The sequence below is a fragment of the Periplaneta americana genome, chromosome 9, assembly GCF_040183065.1.
Source record: "Periplaneta americana isolate PAMFEO1 chromosome 9, P.americana_PAMFEO1_priV1, whole genome shotgun sequence".
NCBI lineage: Eukaryota > Metazoa > Arthropoda > Insecta > Blattodea > Blattidae > Periplaneta > Periplaneta americana.
The window spans coordinates 5,860,915-5,884,540 of NC_091125.1; the positions used below are offsets into that span (position 1 = coordinate 5,860,915).

General features: G+C 42.7%; 1 protein-coding gene across 3 annotated transcripts in view; it reads left to right on the top strand.

Annotated features, from left to right (window-relative positions):
• Positions 1–3,276: 3,276 nt before the first annotated feature.
• The window catches only part of LOC138705746 (gastrula zinc finger protein XlCGF57.1-like), a 120,007-nt gene continuing 99,657 nt past the window's right edge, over positions 3,277–23,626 (top strand). For all 3 annotated transcript variants that reach the window (XM_069834340.1, XM_069834341.1, XM_069834342.1), the window contains exon 1: positions 3,277–3,533. The gene's annotated coding sequence lies outside the window, so the exon portion shown is untranslated. The remainder of the gene's footprint in view (positions 3,534–23,626) is intronic.

Genomic DNA, 23,626 nt, shown 5'->3' on the forward strand with positions numbered 1-23,626 from the left:
CAGAGAAGTCTGGATAGCCGTTATCTGCTAGACATCTGTCGACCGACCGCGAACTCTCCAGAAACTATGGCTTAGTTATAAATACAACGCGCAAGTGAACGCGAGTCATTCAGTCAGTCAGTAAGGCAGTGTTGTTAAAGTCAGTGGAGGGCAAGCTAGACAGTCTTGTGTAGCAGTGAAGCCAGCTTCGAGACCAGAGCGAGACTTGAGTTGTGTCCGTAACTGTGGAGCCTGAAGCCCGGAGTTCGAGTGCAGTGGACCGCAGTTGGGCGACTTGAGTTCGAAGTTCAGCTGATCGTCTCTGAAGGTCTGGGGTTCGAGATTCTGTGAACGCGAGTGACTGAGCTAGAAGAACTAGCCAAGACAAACGAGCTGTGAACTGAGAACGGACAGTTCTGTGTTGTAAATAGTGCTTTGTGAATATTAGTTAAGATTAACAGTTCATTGTTGTTCGTAATAGTCCAAGTAAATTCTCATTGTCGTGTGTGAGGTGCATTAACAAACGCTGTGTTGCTGTGTGGAGAACAAATCCTATTGTCGAGTTAATAAAATAACATTGTTGTTCAGTAATAAAAAATTTACATTATGATAAAGCAAATATACATGACACTCGGAAGGAAGCGCAGAATAAATATGGGGGAAATGTCTGTTATTATTCGGTTGGGAAGCTTTTGTCATCCAGCCTGCTCTCAAAAAACTTGAAAGTTAGAATTTATAAAACAGTTATATTACCGGTTGTTCTTTATGGTTGTGAAATTTTGACTCTCACTTTGAGAGAGGAACAGAGGTTAAGGGTGTTCGAGAATAAGATTCTTACGAAGATATTTGGGGCTAAGAGGGATGGAGAATGGAGGAAGTTGCACAACGTAGAACTGCACGCATTGCACTCCTCACCTGACATAATTAGGAATATTAAATTCAGAGGTTTGAGATGGGCAGAACATCTAGCAGGTAGGGGTGAATCCAGAAATGCATATAGAGTGTTAGTTGGATGGCCGGAGGGAAAAGACTTTTGGAGAGGCAGAGACGTAGATGGGAAGATAATATAAAAATGGATATGATGGTAGAGATTGGATTAATCTTCCTCAGGATAGAGACCGATGGCGGGCTAATGTGAGAGCGACAATGAACCTCCGGGTTCCTTAAAACGCATTTGTAAGTAATTATGACCAATTAATTGATTATCTAGTGGACTTACTCGTGTTAATTATGTAAGATTTGTCCGGCTTACATAATTAACACGAGTAAGTCCACTAGATAATCAATTAATTATATTCAAGTGTTAAAAGTAGTATACGCAAGTTTCAACATGAATTATGACCAATTTGTGAAAGGATCTACTCTATTTCGTAATTCTGTCCTTCCTCTTGCAAAAGTGTTTCCATTTCACATTCAGCATTTTATCAGTTGGGAAACAAAAAATATATTTTGTCAGAGTCTTTGGTTCTTTATAATAATATAAATAACTATTAATTTTTTTATTTCGTCCTTACAAAGCGCAATAATTTATTACCCATGCTGATGAATATGCCGTTGCATAAGAACCCAACATCCAGATGTGAACGCGCAATATAATAATAATAATAATAATAATAATAATAATAATAATAATAATAATAATAATAATACAGTCGTGTGATATCCATTACTATAGCGTATACAAAACACTATCTAATGATTAAGTATGGAATGTCAACGAAATGCTGATAGCGAGAAAGTATATCATAGCTCCAACCATAACTTGTTATTGTTTAAGAGTAGCTTAGGATTAGGTAACGACTGAACGTGTTGCACTATTTTGCTTCTCCAGAAAGGCAATAAATAGTTTATTAAAATAGTGTGACTTCTGTAAGAATGTTGAAAATCATAATGTGCTGTATTATTGCATACCACATTGCTGTGCCTTCTTAAATTACTTTATGAACATTAATATTTCAGAAAGGGTCACGAATTGCAGTGATGAACGGCAGTTAAGCCGGCAGTGTGTGTGTACGCATTTCATAACGATAAGTCGGCCGTGCGATAACAGGCCAGGACCCGGTATTCCTCGTTCCCGAGAGTGCCAATCTCGAGAATACGATTCTCGGAACTGGCGTTATCGGCCAGCTAGTATCGCCTACGACAGCGAGCGGGAGTAAGAGGCTCTTTGCCCGACTCTATCGTGCTTATTAATCCAGCACGGGTACAGGGTTGCCAGATTGGCATAACTAAAAGTAGCGAAAGCTCGCTGAAAAAGTAGCCAACATTCAGCAAAAGTAGCCCAACATAAATGGCGATTTATATTTCGCGAATTATATATGTTTAACTGAATCGGAATGTTTTCTTCAAGTCCCCTTTATGAGCCCTTAACTTGAACTTTATAAATTTCACAAGCTGCTTTATTGCTGTCGTGTTTCACATCCTGAAGCCAGTTTGAGAATGAAGTATAATTTAACCATTGGTTTTTAAGTTTTAGTATAGTTGTCCCACTTTCCCATTTTCAGTAACTACACAACGAAATAGCAAATATTTCCATTTTCAGTATGATTACAAAACAAAATAAATGTATAACAAGTTATTCTGTCACAATTTTAAAATCACTTCTATAACAGAGTTTTTTTTAATTATTCCACTATCGGACTCTGAATGAAATAATTAGCCTAGATTATAATTAGCCTACAAAAAATGTCAAAAGAGCAATTCCCTAATATAACTTAAAAACTGTAGGCCTATATCACTTTTACAACAAACGCTGTTCCTAATTTAAGATTATTGTAATAAACTACATCGGCATTCACAAAAATATTATCGCTTGAAGTGAAGGAAAAACGGCAACTGATTATTATCTACTTGCAGACTGTACTGCGCCACTGCATTTCTGCTGACACTGGTGATTGGTGATGGTGAAACGAGTAAATCCCCTTACATTGGCTTGGTCATGTGACATTGTGCAATATACTTTGCATAGATGCTTTGTTTCACGCCGTTAAGCTGGTGGTGAAATAAGACTATATAGACGTACACTGCAACAGTTTTTTTTTCACGGAGAGGAAGACTATTACTACACCTGTTATTATTAATTTTCCACAAATTCAAATCAGAAAAAAATAGCCCAAAAATAGCCCCGAAAATTTTTGAGTAGCCCAAAACGTCGCAAGTAGCCCAATGGTAAAAATCAATAGCCAATTAAAATTTCAAGTAGCCCAATTGGCTACTTGTAGCCCAATCTGGCAACCCTGCACGGGTATCTCGCGCCCGAATTATGGAGGCTGTGTCTCGCGTCAGGATCATGGAGGCTGTGCCAGTGAGCTAGGTAGAGTGTTATCTTTGTGGCGTTGCCTCTTCAGACTATTTTAGTGATATGCGTATTTGTTGTCCTGTACATTTTAGAGTATCTTTAAAACTTTCAAATTATTAGGTCTATGAGAGGATAGAGTTAAATGTATAACATTTAATATGGTGCACCTTTAACGTATCAAATATTCAAAGATTCTTTCTTCGTCACTATAGATTGAAGACCTGAAATATTAGAAGATTCGACTTCATTACCAGAGGTGTGTATGATGTGAGTGTGGAACAATTTCATTATTGGGAATGCTCATTGATGTGCCACTCTTAACGAAACCAGGATAAATAATGCTCATATTATATTTTATTTTCGTACATGTGTATTGAAATGTTACTGCAATGCATGGTTGAAACTGAATGATATCGGCACATTGTGTCTCGTGTCGAATGGGTCACTCCTTCCCACGTTAATTTCACAATGATATGTGCGTATTTGTCACTGTGGAAGCAATGAAAGCTTTGAAATATTCCGAATTTGCAGCCAATTAATTGCATTTGGTAATATGATTTCAATTCAAACTTAGGCATAATAAATGTAGGCTAATGATTTCTTCAGTTCATAATTTTCCTATGCAAGTTAATTAACCACAGTACGGCGTTGTGTTACATTTGAAGCCATCTGCTTTCCATACATGTTAGTTATGGATTAACTCGTGTCGGGTAAATTTCAGAACACGAATTCAACCCTTCCCCTCTACCCCCACCACACCTACTTTGCAGCAAACTACTTTCCCTGCAGACTCCTCCCTCTCTCGCTTTTCACGTCTCATCTCGCTCCATACGAGACACGCGCCACCTCGGAACATCGGGGCGAGCAACGAGTTAGAAAGAGAAGAGTATAGAGTGGCCATGTTGTCCTGTACAGCGCTCTTTGCGGTGCCACCGCGAAACACGGCAGATCTGAGCTAAGCGCCCACCTTTGTAAAAATTCGTCTGCTTATAATGTTGTATAACGGAGGTAAGAAGTACAAAAAAACGAAGAAAAAACATACCTGTTGTGTGTGCTGCATATAACTGCAATGTCAAAAGGAAAAAAACAACTGATATATCACATTTCATGTAAATTTTATGAAGTTAAGTCCATAATTTTGTTAATTAGCAGCACTTTTTATGCATAAATGTGTAACAACGCCCGGCATAAACAAAATAAATGGTTCACTGGTAATGTACTTAAACTAAATACGGATAAAACCAATACAATTCCGTTTCAAACCCAGTAAAAAACAAATAGCAATACAATATTAAAACTGTATTTCGACACTGGCATCCTTTATTTCTGCTCCTTCTGTCCTTACTGTTTATACAAGAAGACGATGAGTTGTAGCTTATAAGAAGTAGGCCTATTTCGAAGACAAACGATTAATCAAATAAATGGTTCACTAATAATAAAGTTAAACTAAATACGGATAAAACCGCTACAATTCCGTTTCAAACCTAGTAATAGCAATCAAATATTAAAATTGTATTTCGACACTCGCATCCAAAATAACGCAGAACTCTGGGGTAGGTCGTATTGTTGTTAGTATTTTGACTGGAAGGACATGAAAGCACATAATTGAGCACCCCACGTGCAATAATGGGGTAAGTATGAATATATTTCGTAACTACTTACCCCATTATTGTACGTGAGTGCTCAATTATACACTAATAATTATCTGTGGTGCCACAGCCCTTGAAAGGCTCAGACAGACCAGCCGGCTGTTGGTCTCACGTTCACATTTCGATAATAATTATATTTTACTGTAGGTAACAAAAAAACTGAAAGCGTGTTTTGTCAAGTTTCACCCACGTTACAAGCTTGGAGGTAAAGGTTGTTTACTACAGATAGGGCCTACTTTCAATCTATATCTTATGGTATAGTAAATAGTTTTGCAACGTGTAGAGACTGGGAAAACAATTTAATAAAATCATCCGAATCATACTCGTTCATTTTATAGGCAATCTTGCAGGTCGGATTTAAAAGAACCTAGGAATATTAACATTTTCTTCAGTATATTTGCTAGGACTTCTTGTCATACTACATGACAATTTTGCTTAGGTTACTCTTTTAAGCATTCCTTCTAGGAATAGCTCAAGTGTTTTAAATTTAGCGTACACAAGTTTAGATTAAGTTGCTAGCACGTATTTGACGAAATACTAGGGTTTTCCACTTCAGTTTAACTGATTTATGCAAACGAAATTAAGACAGCTGACGATTCTAATGTCAGTTATCACCAAGCCCATTTTGTTTTGGGCGCATAAGTTCATTACCGACGGTCATTCAATTTTCTTCAATCATGGCGGCGCAATGACCACTCTATATCTTTCTCTTTCTACCTCTTTGGGGGCGAGAATTCAACAACATGGCGGGCACTGACGATCTCCGTGTTGCACATGTAGCGGGGTGTCGGGGCTGCAAGCCGCGATGATGATCCGACGTGTAGCAATGATGAAAAAAGCGGAATGTCGGGGCTGCAAGCCCTGATGCGGGGTATGACGGTGACATCCACTCTTTTCTGATTAATTGTAGGCACTGAAAAGTACCTTCCGGTAAGCTACCGATTCCTGCTAACAAGGGAATTATTAATAAGTCACCAATATCTGTACGCGAGGATAACTTCATTTCACCACCACATTTCGGACAAGTACGTACTTGCTAGTAATCCTTCTGGTGCAGAAACGGTGCCACTATCACTGCTAAAGCTGTGCACTGCGAAAATGTCGGTGAACGATTCCATATCACTGTTCAAAAGTGTCGACACGCCAAGCTGTCCAGCGTCACCTGCTAATTCACGTACCGCGCGAGTGTCAATTATTTCTCTCATTGGCCTGTCGTTACTTAATGAGAAAGTCACGTTAAGTCAACGCTTCTACGCCCGCCCGTCAAAATCACCGAGTTACATGAATTTACATTCGTTTATGCACTTGAAATACAACATAAAATCGCTTTATTATTATATTCTTCAACATTATTACATGGGGACAAATATTCTTTTCACGCCAACTTATCTTAAACACCATCACGTATACATAGTAATTCATTATTCATGATTGAACAATTGCATCTTGCGTATGGTACATATTCTCTCATTTGCAACATATATAATACTTCCGAAATTTTTCAATCAAGAACCGGTTTCGAAGCTGGGTACCAGGTTCTAATGAAGTGCACTGGTAGCAATTTAAAACATGGGGGCATGAGATAGTTACTCTGCCTGCCATAAAAATTCACTTCAATTAAATCCCCAAGGTAAAAAAAAAAAAACAATCAAGGACCGTGTTCTCGAGAGAGACTACTGAGGGTTCAACAAAGAAGATCAACAACACGTACAACAGGGACACTGAAGTACATACAACCACGGATTGATGATTGAAGAGAGGCAGATAAAGAATAAAAGAGAGGAAAAACGTGAATGGGGAGAGAGAGAGATAGAGGGGGGAGGGAAAGGAAGAGGGAAATTACCCTCAAGCAGGTAATTTTTTTCCCTCGAATCTTACCTTTCCTTTCCTTTCCACCCACCCAATATTACCCCTAATTCCCACGGTCCCATAGTGTCTTGAAATGGGATAGTCGGTGCAATCCGTGTTCTGAAATTTTCCCCTCGTGTCTTAAGATATAGAGTGATGTAGAGAAGAAGTATTTTAACATTTTTCTCTCCTTTCTCTTCCATTTGCTTTTTTCCCCACCTCTGTTCCTTCTCGCTCTCTGTTACTATCGTATATATTACTATTCACTCAGTTTACAATGTATATTAACATCTTCTGACAGCCAAATCAGTAAATTTCTCGTATTTAAGGAAACGACTCTCCTCTATCCAATCACTTTTACTCTCATAACCGTTGCCCACGCTGTAGTTGTACAAGGCCTCTGTACGTCGTCTGTGGACGAGCCGTTCAATGTACAGCCATAGATTCCCGAAACCAACGAATATAGCCGAGAGAAGCTGAAATCCTAAATCACGAACAGTGTTCGCGATGTGCGAGAGAAGCTTTGAGACAGCACCTTCCTTTCTACTTGTTAAAATAAAATTCAAATTTCTATGCCACAAAAACTGTCGTTTACAAAAACAAACATTTCAATACCTAATCAAGTTTCCGGTTATGATGCAGGCGTATTTGTTTTTCTCGTTAAGGATTGGAAGAAGGGCTACTGTTAATTAGTCGACCTGGTTGGCAAGTTGGTATAGCGCTGGCCTTCTATGCCCAAGGTTGCGGGTTCGATCCCGGGCCAGGTCGATGGCATTTAAGTGTGCTTAAATGCGACAGGCTCATGTCAATAGATTTACTGGCATGTAAAAGAACTCCTGCGGGACAAAATTCCGGTCCATCCGGCGACGCTGATATAAACTCTGCAGTTGCGAGCGTCGTTAAATAAAACATAACATTTAGCTACTGTTAATTAGAGTTGTTAAATTGTAAAAACTACGTCTTTGTAAACGATTTGCAAATAGGGTTAGTTTTTACGGACGGAAGTTAGTCAATCTTGGCAAAGAGACACGTGTAAATAAATAACACATTATATTCGTACAATTTAGGAAACGTTAAATAAGTCAGTGCTCAAGAAAATCATTTTTATGCTTTGTATTGATGTTGTAAATTCTTATATTTCTCGAGAATATACCCTCATTATCAACGTGAAATGCCATTCAGGAAAGTATATTTTCACAAGGAAAGATATTTGCTACGTCTGAAATAATGGTTTACAAGAATGTGTTTTATGCGTCCTGGCAATGCTCACGCACAAATACCTATATATATATATATATATATATATATATATATATATATATATATATATATATATCTGTGTGCGTGCGTGCGTGTCACTGGTTGCGCACTTTAGCAGCAAAAGTAAGATCCGTGTTTGTTAAACAAATCAGAGTTAAAAGAGTAAATTAATTGGAAAATTTTAATATAAGCTAAATATTTTAGTTTTTTCCTAACGTTGTATATTTAAATTTCATAAATACCTAAAAAAAAAATAAAGTAGTTTTAACTGAATATTTGTTCCTAGACTCCGAAATAGCCGATCCGGCCGCCATATTCAAATTTAATAGTACCTGACCAGTGGAAAACCTACTCGGACACATGGTCACAATAATAATTAATTAATTAATTGTATTTTAGTGATTTTTGCTGTACATATTTATATTTTATAATCTTGAACTGTTGCGTAACTACTTGTAAAGAGCTAAATATATTAGGTAAGGGATAAAGGTTAATAATAAAACAATTTCGTGTCTTATTATAGTTTAGGCATAATTTAGTTCGGTATAGTAAAGCCTAGAAGTGTACCTATGTGCTAGTGACGTGTGAATAATAGAAGATAAGTGAAGTGATATATTAAGTAAGAGGTAAGGTTAAATATAAGAACAATACAATTTTGCGTCTTGTTATAATTTAGACCTAATTTAGTTTAGTATAGTAAAGCCTAGAAGTGTATGTGCTACGTAAGAGTAATAGAACATAAGTGAAGTGAAGTGAAGTGAAATGAAGTGAAGTGAAGTGAAAATGTGCGTTTTGTCAGGTAAGTGTGGTACATGTCGAAGGGTCAGGCTGTTAATTGTATGCAATGTAATACATGGTTTCATTGGGACTGTGCAAATAGTAATGCTGAAAATGTAAATAGTCAATGGAAATGTAAATATTGTAAACAATTAGATATTGTAAAGGAACAGTCGGAAACCATCACCCAATTACGCAGACAATTAGAGATTGCTAATGAGATAATTGCAGCCTTCACATCTATAAGGCCTAAAGATAGACGTAAATCACCAAAGTTTAAGTTCGTCTCTAATTTGAAGCTTAAAGGGAAGCGTTCCATTATCCCTAGTTATTTTAGTTCGTTGGTGGGGTGTAAAGAGGGCGCTTCAGATACTATGGCTATTTGCGCCCTTATCTAAAATTTCACAAAACAGAAAACCAATACAATAATCAGAATGCTTGAAAGAACTAAAAAGCGTTGTCACGGTTAAAATGAGGTTCACAAATGCAGTTTCAACAAGGAGATGCATAAAAATCATAGAAGTGAGCAGTTTTCAGACCTTACATATTATTTAAAAAGAAACAATAAAATAATAAAATAATAATAACTTATCTGGCGTATTTCTAAAATACTTGGATATAAAAGGTCCGAATGTCAAGTTTGTAAAAAAAAATATATACTAAATAATAAATGTAACCTCCGGATCAGCATTGCCAACCGTGGCCGAATTCGGCTAAACGTAGCTTAATTGTTAGTTTTGTAGCTTGTACCAGAATGGTCGTAGCCGAATGTCAAAATGTAGCCGAATTGAGATTCGATTCAGCGACCATCAGGGTCTCGAACTCCGCTGCCGAAGGTGTAGGCCGCCTCTCCAGCGACGAAGTTAGGAGGTAGGCCCCTGAGGGCCTCATGAGCCAGTTGTTCCACCGCCATCGCAAATTCTTGTAGGGACTCGCCTGATTGTTGGGCTCTCGTTTTCAGTTTGGTTCTAAACGCTACCGCAAGTTGATGGTTACCATAATGTCTCTCCAAGGCCGCCATTGTCTCAGCGGCTGCCCCATCTTCTGAAACGCTGTGAAGTATCTCCGACGCCTGTCCCTGAAGCGCGGTCAGCAGCTGGGTAGTCTTCTCCGCTGGCGTCCACCCATTACGTGCCGCGGTAGCCTCAAACTGACGATGGAAAATCGTCCAAGACGTACCGTCGAACTTCGACGTCTTGACGTTCGAATGACTGGCTGAAGGTGATGGTTCCGCAGGGCCAATATATAGAGTCCTCAAATCTGTTGTCGCTTCTTCCAGGGCCCGTCGAACCTCCTCGGCAACTATCTGTTTATGTTCTCTAGCCTGGTGATCTACCAACGCGAATATGTTTTTGTTTTCTCTAGCATGTTGGTCCATTAACACACTCGTCTGCTCTTGACGAGACTCGAGAGCGCGAATTTTGCTGTGGAACTGGTCTATATACTGTCTTAGTTCGGCTACTGTCTCGTTTATAGTTGCAAAATTCTCGTTTATTTTGTCAAAATCGGCTTTAAGTTCGTCTTTAACGATGGTAACAATTCCATCTACTTGGGCCGAAACGCTTGCAATTTGCGTAGTGACGTCAGTTTTCACTTCTCTTATGTCCCCTTTCACCTTACTGATATGCTTGTTCATGTTGTCTTTCATGTCGGCCTTTACTTCACTTCCGTCCTTTTTCACCGCACTAATATCGTTCTTCATTTCTGCTTTTACTTCTCTTATGTCGTACTTCACCTCACTAATGTGCTTCTTCATTTCTGTTTTCATTTCCGTGTTGGCTTACAGGATCTGCTGTAGGTTCTCCATTATGTCGACAATGTCCCGTTTCTGATACCAGTTGTCACTTTTGTTTCACACAACAATGTTACTTTTATTTACAACAATACTGGCTTTCTATATTTCGGAATTTAAACACTCCCGTCAACAATGGGTATTTCACTCCACACATCAACACAGTAGTCGTTATTGCACTCCACAGACGACAGTGACAATTCACTTGGATTATTGAGAACAACAATGTACTTCTAATCTCAATTAATGTTCACAAAGCACTATTTACAAAACAAAAGTGTCAGTTCACAGTTCGTTTGCCTTGGCTAGTTCTTCTTGCACATTCACTCAAGTTCACAGTATATCGAACCCAAGACTTCCAGAGACAGTCCACTGACCTTTGAACTCAAGACTTCCGGAGACAGTCCACTGCTCTCGAACTCAAGACTTCCGACCGCGTTGCTTCCGCCTGGACGCTCACTGCTGCCTCACAAACTCACTCAAGTCGAACTCCGGTCTCGAAGTCTGTTTCACAAAAACTGACTGGCTTGCTGTCTAAACTAAAACTGGCTGTGTCCTTCGCGTCTTCTATTTATCACTAAACCATAGTTTCCAGAAAGTACTGTTTCGAGTGTCTTCGGGAATAATCTGTTACTCGAAACGCCTCGATTTTCTCCACTACCGCTGCAGTGGGCCTCCTTCCCCTCTCGGCTTGCAGACTGTCGTTCCCCGCACTCCGCTGACGTCGCTCTGCTAAAATGCTGTGGTCACAGGTATAGAGAGGGGAAACGGGAGACGGGATAACATGGGTCGAAGCTTATTGTGGGTGATGATGGAACGATGTTAGGCAATTTTCGTGCGCCGGTCTCCGCTGATGTCCCTATGCTGAATGCTGTAGTCGCAGGTGTTGAGAGGGGAAACGGGAGTGACAAGACAAGATAGGCCGAAGTGTGTGTATGGGGTTGATGTTGCGATGTTGAAAGGAAAAACTCTGCTTACAGATACATATATTTATTTCAATAATTAGTTCCTCTACTCGGTCTTCGGCAGGGGAAACTGGAGTGTCGTTAAAACTCTAATATTGGAATATATGTTCCTGTGCCTCTGATTGATAAATAAATATGGTTTATTTAACGACGCTCGCAACTGCAAAGGTTATATCAGCGTCGCCGCATGTGCCGCAATTTTGTCCCGCAGGAGTTCTTTTACATGCCAGTAAATCCACTGAATTGAGCCTGTCGCATTTAAGCACACTTAAATGCCATACACCTGGCCCGGGATCGAACCCGCAACCTTGGGCATAGAAGGCCAGCGCTATACCAACTCGCCAACCACGTCGACCCTCTGATTGAGACTAGTTGAAGAGCTGACGGAGCTAGGACGGGAGATATAAGAAGTTAGGGGCAACGGGAGTATCTGGAAAGAGGTGAAACTAAACTTGCTCGAAAGAAAAGGGGGGCGACTAAGGTGAGTAAGAGGGAGATGTGAACTATACCTTGTAAGGTTTATCTTGTCTCAGTAGCAATAAAACCAAGTCCCTTCAAATGAGGGTGGAGATTATAGGAGAGTTGTAAATTTTCAGGATTCCTTTCCAAACCTTGTTATTGTACAGGCTACCGGAACTCAGTTTCTTCAAAGACAAGCTCAGTAACGGAACTACACTGTACGAACAGAGATATTTTGTAATTTAATTTTGCGCTACAGAATGTAGCAACTAGTCCCCTCCGACACTGGATGGATGGACGGCATCGCTCCACTCCCCCACCACCATAACAACACAGACGAAGTAAGACATATCTACTTTGCCTCTTTTCACAGTGAGACAAGATAGATCACATAGACTTTAGGTACCTTGACCTATCGAACTCACAAACATGGCCCGCGATACCGATCCATGAAGCGATGGGATGCAGTTATATCCAGCTCGCTAGACATGGCCCGCGACCCCGACCACTGCAGGGGGTTTGAAGGAAGGACTAGGGTTGAGCAAGCCGGGGGTGAATGTGGGAAGAGAAGGTGAGAGAGTGAAGCGCTCAGAGGAGAAGATAAGTGGTTAGTTTGAAGATGAGAGGCCCATTGGTCTCTAGCAATCGAAAAATCGAAAAAGAGAGGAGAATTGTTAGGACAAATTGAAAAGGTACGCAAATGCGTCCTTGCAATGGGGTTGGGGTCTGTAAGAAAATAAATATGTGAGCTCCAAGCCTGATGGCCACTAGTCTCCGGTTTACGCTGCTCCACTGAAGGAGTTCTTGAAAATTTTGAAGGGGAAAGCCGAAAATGGACGTAACCTCTTAGGTACCACATACGCGAGAGGGACGGAAATGTGATCAAATGATCACGGGACGGGACGAGGAGGATATGGCTGGTGTTGATCTGCTCATTGAAATTAACTGTATCATTTCGCAGTGCAGGAGTCGAGAAGACTCTGTCGTCTGTTGTTCGATGACAAGGCTGGTGAGGACCGCCAGGAGAAACGCCGTGAGTTCTGAATCTGCAATTTGAAAGGTTCCCTGTCCTTTCGCATTGCGACATGAATGACGTTCCACATTTATTTCATAATTTTATAGATTCTGAACTAGAGCATTAAGTTGTTTGTTAGAAAAAGGGGGACTTATGAGGAAGGGATGTAGGTCCGTGGCCAATTTCTCTTAGGCCTCATCCCGACATTTGTTTTAACGCCTTAGGAAAACCACGGAAATACCTTAGGCAGGATGAGTTGTCTCAGTTTCACAGACTAGCCAGTTGGCTCTTAGGTAAAATGACTCTCTGAATCAATGAATATACACTAGCCAATTGGCTCTACGATAGTTCCATCGATCAGCAAATGTAGATATAGTCAGGTAGAGATTTTGTTTAGCCCAGTTAAGACAAGGTCATTTCAAAGCGGTTGCACTAGCAAAGGAGTCTCATGGAGTTGAGTCGCGACTATCAAAACCTGGGAGTAACGCCAGCCTCCCTGTTCTCCTGTCTCAAGAGTATAGCTAATGGACCTGCCTGGTGTCTACGCCGTAACCTAGGATCATACTGGCCGAGGGCAGATATGAGCGGGTTCGGGTTAGCACGAGCTTCCGCATACAGGTTCCTAGCCAGTCGAGCAATGAACTCGTCTATGGTTAGCAAGTCTAATTCATCATGGAACTTTCTTCTCGAGGCGACTCGGGGGAGATGAGTAATGAGTCGAATCACCTGGTTTTGGATATCTTGGAGTTTACGGAGATGGGACACTGCCGCAAACACCCATGTGGGTGCGGCATATGTAATGACAGAGCGAATGAGGGCCTTATAGATGGTAAGTCCTACCCCCAGGTTGTCAGGAGTTAAGGCCGCCAGAATGGGATAGTGTCTATCAGCCCGTTGGCCTTACGAAGAAGGGATTAGATGAGATCTCGTAAGGTGAGATGAGAGTCCATAATGATCCGTTAATATTTAATTTGGTTCATCCACGGCATTTCTTGTCCGAAATGTGTGAGTGGTGGTGGTATGTCTTCGAGCCTCGCTCTTAGTGAAAAGAGTATGGCCTGACATTTCTCTACATTGAGCTGATTCTCCAGTCGTGGAACCACGGCTGGACGTGAACTAAGATCGACTCCAAACTACGGGAAGCTAATCTATAGATTTTGCCCATCGCCAAAAGGGCAGTGTCGTCTGCATAGATATACAGATGACGACTTCTGTCGTGGATATAGCGAAACGGGAGGTCATTAATGAATATATTGAAAGAAAAGTAATGGAACCCTGTGGGACTCCTGCGTGAATTTCACGGGGGGTGGAGAAACTAGTGCCCACACGGGTTTTGAATGTACGGTCTCGGAGGTAGTTAGAAATGAGGACTCCCATGCCCAGTAACTTAACCAGGAGTCCCTCATGCCAAACCTTGTCGAATGGTCGCTCGATGTCCAGGTAAGCTGCAGCTACTACGCGCTTCGTGCTCATTCATAGCCCAGGTAATGTCCTCCGTCATGCGGAGTGCCTGGAGTGTAGTGGAACGTCCAGGGTGGAAACCGAACTGTTCGTTCCTGATTTGGGGCAACACTACTTCAGTGGGGCGTCTATGTATGACCCGCTCCGCCAGTTTGCTGAGACAACTGAGGAGACTAATAGCCCTATATTTGCTTGGATTCGTCTTAACCTTTCCGGGCTTTCCGGGTCGTATCCCATTTTCCGGCTCCCTGCTAAGGAGTTCTCGAACCGATTCCTCAACAGCTCTGATATGGGGCAAGTTTAAATTTTGTTCCACGGGTTGAAAAGTGGTCTCTAGACCGTCTGCCAGTGCGGTAGCCTTCTCCTCAGGTGTAAAGTCCGTGACATTTGGGCCGACTACTAATGGGTTTATAGATTGAGACGGATTGGACAGAGTTCGAGATACACGTCAGACATCTGACATGTTTCTGCTGTCCATCGTCTCACTTTGGATTTCCGAGCATCCACGACCGTTTCGTGGACCGCCTCACTGATCCGCCTGCGCAAGCGGTTCATTTCTATTCAAAGCTCATCTAACCTAGTACGCTTCCACAATGATCTTGCTCTATTGCGGGCGATCTTTAGGTCTCTAATATATGCTTGGAGCTGCATCCGTCCCGGTTGTGAAGACCATATCGGTATTGCAGCATCCATTGCCTTCTTGATGCACTCCGTCAAGTCGCTAACTAACCTATCTATGCCTGCCGGAGTGACTTCGGGGGGAGTGAAGGAAGGGTTGCGGCTACCTGGAGTTGGAAGAACACCCAGTCTGCCGCCTTGTAGGTGAATTACTCAGCGGTTGGGGAGAGTTCGACTGAGTGCATTATCTCCATTATCACCGGCAGGTGGTCAGACGGGAGATCATCCAGGGTTGTTAGTCTCGCTCTAGTTGTGAGACCTTTCACCAGAGCGATGTCCAAATTGTCGGAGAGTTAATTCGCAGCATCCGGTACGTGTGTGGGTTCCCTAGGGGCCACCACGACGTATCCGTCTCCTGTTGAATTTATAAAAAGCCTAACGCCCTGCCGATTGGGGCGTTGACTCTTCCAGCTAGCGTGCTTCGCGTTGAGGTCGCCGGCGACTACGAATCTATAGCATAGGCTTATCACTTTCTAAATCGCGTTCATGTAGTGTGCCCGGAGGACTGAAGGCAGCCATAAGCAGAAAGGGGAGCCTCCCTATGTAGGCTCTAATAGCTACTGCCTTTAATACCGCTAGCTGAGGAAGGAGATACTCACAGTGCGCGGTCGAAGAACGAACGAACACCGCTACACCTCCGCCTCTTTTAACTGCTCTATCCTGTCTATAAGCTATAAACCCCGCGCATCTTAAATTTACTTGGAGTGTCAGGAACGTTTCTGTTATAAATGCTATGTCTATATTATTAGCGTCTAGGAAAGCCCTGAACTCATGTCTAAGGCCCCTGGCGTTCCATATACACATCCTAGCAACTCCGTCACTTCGTCTGGCCATTGAGAGAAACGAGGGAGGTTAGGAGCTTAAATATATCCGGAAGGGCAGACAGGATGCTCCACAAGGAGAACTATCACCCTCGTTAATCCTTCTAGAATTGGGGCAAGCGGGAGTTCAGGGTTTGCTAATTTCAAAGCCTCGGCAAAGTGCTGGACTTGGTCGAGTGTAGCCCCTTGATCGGTCGGGCCTCGCGAGGTGCTTGAAATAGCTTCCTGCTGAGCCGGTGGGACAGGGGCGGAGGTGGACTCAACCGTGGTAGCCTTGGTGGCTTTTCTACTGATCCTGTTGCGCTTAGGGCGCTGGGTGAGGGGTCCTGCATTATTGGCAGCAGTTTGGGGTGCTATCGATGACAACGTGGACTACAGAGGCACGGCAACTGGCCTATCCAAGAGCGAAGGGATGTCCGCCTGCTGCTGCTGCGTTTGCTGCGGCTGTGGGCTGACAGGCCCGAGTTCAGTGCGTCGCCCCGCACGAGACTCCATCACAGGGGCGCGAGGCTGAGGCTGTTGCTGCTGTTCTCAGAACAGCTGCTGCTGCCCCACAGCTCGCTCTGCTGCTGCCGGAGCCACTCGTATTGTAGCTTCCGCTGTTCCTCGAGCTCTGCCTTCCTCCGTCGGGCAGCCCTGCTCGTTCCTTCAGTGGCATCTCTAACCTGTAGTGCTACAGGACATCCTCCGTAATTGGCGGTGTGAGCGCAACCACAGAGTGCGCATGTAGCGGGGACATCGTGTGGCTTGCGACATTCTTTAGTGCTTTGGGGGCGTGCGCAAGCTCGCCACATAGGCTGCGCTTTGCAGCTAGCCTGCTTGTGGTAGTACCACTGGCAGTTGTTGCACTGAGGCGGGTGCTTCCTGGGGGCATAGCTCTCAACTGTTACCCCCATCAGGCAGTACTGCCGCAAGGCTCTCAACCTATCACGGCACTCGGGGGAATTTTCCACATCGACAATGACCATTGGGAGTTTGGTTTTTGTCCTTGATGAGTGCATCCTCGTCACTCGCCGGACGATGATGCCTTGGAACTCCAGGTCGCCCTGGATGTCCTGTTCATCAGTGTGAACATCTATACCTCTCAATACGAATCGCAGGGTTTTCTCGTTCTTGGGGCGCAGCAAGTTGTACGCTACTTCCCGTTCGGTCAGGAACCTGCAAAGATTTGCGTAGTCATTTTCGCAAACAGTTTTCACGGCCGTCCCGCCGCGCGCCCGGTACGAGGATAAGGCCAGCGGTTCATATTCGGCCTTGAACTCTAGGTTCAGTCGGCCCAGCGAGCCAGTGAAGGCTGGCGTAATAATAACGGGGGGGATATCACCACGTCGCCTAGTGAGGGCCGTCTCAACATCATCTTCGTCCACACTCTCCGACACGTGAGTACGAGCTGGGGAAGGGTGGTGGGGAACTGCCTGATCTACCTCAGGGGCAGCAGCCGTCTTCTGTGAGGTCTCAGGTTCGGCGGGGTTTTATGCTTCTTCGGTCACGACTTGAACAGTCGACGCCTCTAATTGCTCCAAGGTAGAGAGAGCAGATCTCTCTTCCTTGGTGAGCTCACTGACGGTACAAATGCCGCCGTGTTGAGTTTTAGCTGAGCCCTCCTTCTTTTTGGCCTTAATGACCTGAATTGCGCCGGACCCAGATGGGATCGGCAGCAGTTCAGCTTGCACTCTATCGGGCTTACTCAGTCCGCTAGGAGCGGGCAAGTCAGGACATGTCACCTCAGTGACCTTGGGACTTACCTTGAGGGTGGTGGGCTTACGGGAAAGTCCAGAAGGGACTGGGTTGGTGAGAGGGGGACGAAGCTCATGAATTTCGGAGACGGGGACCGGGACAGGCGGAATCCGTATAGCACCAGCCGATCGCAGGTTCCGCCGCCAGGGCGGTGGAGTGTTCTGCGCGGGACGCGATACGCGCAAGTAGGAGGTGGTGGGCCCTGTCTGGCTAGTGCAAACTAGCAACCGCTTTACGCCACCTGCTTTAGGTTGGCTCGTGGCCTTGTTGCTCTTAACTGGTGCCATTCGCCCTTGAGAGTCGATCCTATCAGGGGCGATAACTAAACGGCACTCTGTCCGCAGTGCAAGAACCTGCTAGGCCCCTTTCCCACTAGGGTTGGAAGCTCAGCAGTTACGCCCGACCGTTCGCCGAAGCCTAGCCAGGTTAGCTACCATAACAAGCGTTGCGGAGCCCGCCGGGGACCGTCAGTTTGGTTCGCTAATTTCGCTGGCCCTGATAAGGGCCGGACGAAAATTTGCGTAGCCCACAGAAGTTCCGAACAATAGTAGAAGAGTGGAGGACTAAAAGCAAATTAGCCCGAAGGCCCTGCCTTTAGGCAGTCACTCCGGCACAGAGTCTCTCCCTAGCAGGAAGCCTGCCTAAGGACCGAGGACGGCTAGGGGTCTCCTCAAGAGAGGACCCAATCACCGACCGGGATCCGCTTGGCCTAGGGAAGTTAGTGCGGCCAGCCCTCCGTGGGCTGGGCGGGTTTCTTCGCGCTTCGCGCCGGTGCGGCAAGGGAGCCAATAGGCTCCTCTTTAAAAAGTGCCGATCACTTATGTGTCCGGCGCCTGGCCGACAGAATTACGATGGTCGGCGACTCGAGCCTCCCTGGTCGAGAGCTGCTTGGCTGCTGCGCTCGCTCGCTCGCTGCTGTAGCACTGAGAAATCTGGTTGGTTGTTCCGCTTTAGCTGCGTTTGCGGTGCACCAATCAGAAGGCCTCCAGACACGTCTTGCTTCTTTCACGTCCAAGAAAGAAGTCCTCAGTCATCGGTCTCTAGCACGTTCGACACGAGCTTATAAAAGCTGGCTCCCCCACTCATCACCTGACTAGTGACGTCACATCGGCACGGACCAATGGGGACAAGGCAATTCCCCCACTTAATGAGCCGTGTCTCGCCTCAATGCCCTCTTGTGGATTTTGAAGTGAGTAGACAATTTGCAAAAGCAGCTATTTGGAAGTTAGACGAATTTTGGCAAATTGTGTAAAAACTTATCCACCGATGATAGAGGCATGATTTCTACTTTAAATAATGGGGAAAAAATATTTAGTCTGTCTTCCTACAGCTCAGAAATATATGATTAATAGGTAATTAGTTATATTGTATATTAATTTGCAAATAGCAGGTTTTGCAGCCGAACAGAGCAGTTAGCAGGATTTGAAACTCTATAGGTAGCCATATTAAGGATATATTAGTTTGCAAACCCTGGTATTTGATCAATGTTAACAGTTTATCTGACAAGACTAACTTGGAAACAAACTGACGGTACAAAGATCATTCTTATTTTCGTTACATACCTAAATATTATTAAACACACAAATATTGTACCATAAAAAAGCAAAAAAGGAGAATAGAATACTAATGTTGTAGTTTGAAGGTTTCCTTGTGTACTACTTTTGTGAAAAGTGGAACACCCAGAAAGAATGACCCGAACGACACCAAACAGAATGCCAAATGTAGTGTGTTCGTACGAATCCCGCTTCAACTTGTCCTACAGTGATGGTCACATACGTGTTAAGCGCTACCGTGGTGAACGCAGTCTGAGAGCCTGCATTGTTGAGCGGCATTGCGGACAAGTTCCTAGTGTGATACAGTGGCGTATACTGGTTAAAGGGTTTGGGCTACCACTGACCCTATTATTACACAAAATATATTTTAAAATCCCTATAATAAAATTCCATACATATTTATGTGAATTCCAGACGTCTTGATTGGGACGAAAATACGCTGATGACTTCGTCCTTGAAATTACAGTTGGACCACTTGCAAAGTTTCTGTAGAAATGGCTTTTCAATAGATATTAGTGCCAAGCCGGATAAACGTTCTTGTGTATGAGTTGATCTACAGTAGGATTTTATACTCTTCAACGCAGAAAATGTTCTTTTTACCGATGCTGACGTAGCTGGTATTGTCACAATTAATGTTGCCAATTTAAGGACTTCAGGAATAACTTGGTTCAGCTGGTTTTCATATATGGCAGATAATATTTCGTGGGTAGGTTTGTTCGAAAATTCAAAGACTTCTGCTGAATATATTCCACTTAATTTATTTTTCAAACGTACTTGATCAAAGTGACTGTTATAGGACTGAAATAATTTGTTTAGTGCCTCATTCGGGAAGTTTTCCCTATAAGCAGAAAAATTTTGAGAATCTAGAAGATGTGTGAACTGAAGCTTTCCATAATCAGAAAATCTGTCAGTAATTTCCATGTGCATACGATCTAGTATGCTGTAGTACAGCTGCCTGTACTTCAATTCATCATCTCCTTTTCTTCGCTTTAATCGTGGTTCCATTGTATTGGCTGAAGAATTTTCATTTTCCATATTACTCCATATGGACGGAAACTCACTACGTCTGAACTCGGATATAGTATTTTTTTTTTAACTTTGATACCTCTTGCAAGTAGTATGCTATGTCTAGACTTTTTGTCTGAAGAATATTGTAGAGCACATCTGTATGTGCGAACACTCTAGCATAGACTTCAAGAAGAAATATATTCTGAAACTGTGTGAAAAAATTCAAATATCCTTGAGCCTGCACATTTACAGCATCATCCCAGTTTTCTTCAGAGTCATTACAAATGATATTTTTAAACAAAGCAGTCCGTTTTTCTCTGTATGCCTTTACTGTATTTACAAGCCGAGATGTAAAATTCAATCTAGTTGGTGCTTCTTTTGGGAGTTTCTTGTTCATAAATTCCTTGAGTTTTCTGATCTTTTAGGAGATGATGAGAAAAATGCAACTAAACCCGACAGTGTTTTGAAAAAAAATGCGGCATCCTGGAATGGCTGAAGTAGTTTGTTGCAAAACTAAATTGAGAACATGGCTGTAACAATGGACAAATAGTGCTTGAGGATACTTTTTTTTGAACTTTTGTTTTTAAGCCATTAATATTTCCCGCCATAACTGAAGCACCATCGTATATCTGTGCAATTAACTTATTGCCGACATTGTATTCTGCTATAACAACTTCCACATGCTGAAACAAAGCAGCAGCAGTTTTGTCCTAACTGACATTTGTGAATCCTATAAACCGTTCTTGAACATTGGCAGTACCGTCGACGTATCTTAAAACAGTGGACAATTGACTCTGATTAGAGCAGTAACTTGTTTCATCAACAACAATGGTCACAAAAGGTTTTATGTTCCTTATCATAACCCCACTTATAGCAAATATTAAGTCATTCTAAATTGCGAGAGAAGTACCTCGAAATACTGTTGAACTCTCAAGATGATTGGCCGGTAAATGGTCAAATTCACTTAAGGAACTTAAATATTCAATATAATTTCCTATATTGTCTGATTCCACACTCTCGTTATGACCCCGAAAAGCCAATTCTTGTTTTCCTAGAAAGCAGACTGCGTTAATAAGATGCAGTAAAATCTCCCGATTTTTTTTTTCCACAAGAGCATTGTGTTGGTTGATGTGTAGAGCTTTTTGTTTATCTAGCTGTAAATCAATTCTTGTATTCCCAAAGTTTGCAAAGTTCATGCTACTACAAATATGAGCTTTTGATTTGTCGTATTCTAGGACTGCCGTTCGAAGGAAATTCATATTAGAAAACCCCTCTTTTGACCACACATTAGTTTCGCGTCTAAATAACAAACATGGCCAGCAAAATAGTTTAGACAGTTTAGAAGTACCACACAACCAATTCCACTTACCATATAATGTTGAAGTGAAATGGCGTGTGTACTCTCGCTGTTTTTCTTTTACGTCCATGGACAAATTTAACTCAGGAGTTGGTCTTTCCATTTTCACAATTTCAACTTTCTCGTTGTTATGTACGACGGTTAAAAGGCACTTTTAATAAACCTTTTATTACACAGTCATTTTCAACACAAACCTCTCCAGAAACTTGTTCTGCCTTATTTTTCACAATATCACTTAATTGGGAAATTAAAAACTTAATAATTCACAATTAATATAACTCTTAGACACTCGAACAAATCACAGAATTAAAATAATGCACTGCAAGAACACAATCACATTCAATTGCTAGCGTAGTAAGCGTATTGCTGCTTCGCGCCTGCGAAGAAACCGATCACGAGAGCGGCAACTCGCCCGCCTACACTGCACGATGGATACGGAAGGGAGCGGGGGGGACAGGACAGCTTGCGCGGAACGGTCACAGGCTACCTCCGTAGCAAGCGGTTTCTCCAGCGATGCCGCCTTGACAACTTGTTTCTTTTCGAGAGCAGAGAGCGCATATAAATCTAACAATTACTTTAATTTTAATTACTATGGTAAAACTGATAATACAAAATTATTACATTATGTTATATTAAAAACTTTTTCTTTTGTAATTTCCTTGGGCTACCGCCGGTAGCCCCGGTGGTCCGCAAAATACCCCCCTGGTGTGATACAATATGCGATCTCGCTTCCTACGTATTCAGGACAATCTGAACTTCAACCGCTACATTAGAGTCCGAGGTACTGCCCCTCCCTCAGGCAACTCCATATGCTATATTTGAGCAGGACAATGTCCGGTCACATGTGGCGAGGATTGTGCAAATCTTCTTCGAAGAACGACAGGTATCACTGCTTTCCTGGCCTGCACGTTCGCCAGACATTTCGCCCATCGAACATGTCTGGTTATGGTTGGTCGGCAACTTGTTCGTCATGGTCCTCCAGCACACACTCTTGACTCTTGCGGACTCGCATACAAACTGCGTGGAGGGAGATTCCCCAGGAACATATCCAGGAACTCTTTCATTCCATACCAAGACGCTTAGAAGGTCTGATTGCAGCGCATGCAGGCTTGACTCCATACTCAAATCTCACGGTCATAGATCAGGTACAGTTCTGTAATTCTAATCCTTTGTGTATTGTCATGTATCTAAACTGTGATATAAATTTCATTCCAGTCACATATATCCTTCTTGGTGTTGCAATTTCTACTAACATCAATGTAATATGTAACACTTTACAAAATGTTCGATTCTTCCTCATCCATGAGTTCGAAGTCCACTACATCCGTATGTTCATCCTCATCTTCACTCAGGTCTGCAACAGCAAGGTCTTGCTGCTGGTTGTACATTTCGGTGTTAAAGGTCAGGTTTGCATTCCGAAACTAGTCCTACCCTAAGTGCAATTCCAGAAATCTTTCAATGTCCCTGATGTTTGCTTCTTTATGGATGACACCCATTGGAATGTAGTCCTTTTGGAAGTGTTTACCTTTATTGTTTAAACTTTTGGATTCGTCTTTTCTCTGGTACCATTCTCTTCATCATCTGTATCTTCTCCCTCAACACTAAGAGTTATTGAAAGAGGATACACCATATCCATCCACACTCATTTCGGCAAAAGTGGAAAAAACTGCAAGATAATCACAGTAACCACTTCAAGACTTCAACACACTTAACATAAAAGGTTAGAAGTCCCCGATAGAGCGCGAGCAGATACTCTCAGCTGATGTCTTAAATGCAGCAGTATAGTCAATTTAACTATACGAGCAGAAAGTAGCTTTATTATCAGCGTCTAATAATATCTTATTCGTTAATTTATTATGCTCAATGTAATCATTATTGAGATCGAAATAGCAGCTTTTGCATCCGTAACTCTCAATATGGCCATGTTGTATCAGTGACATTTAGCAGGTTTGCAAAAGTAAACATGACA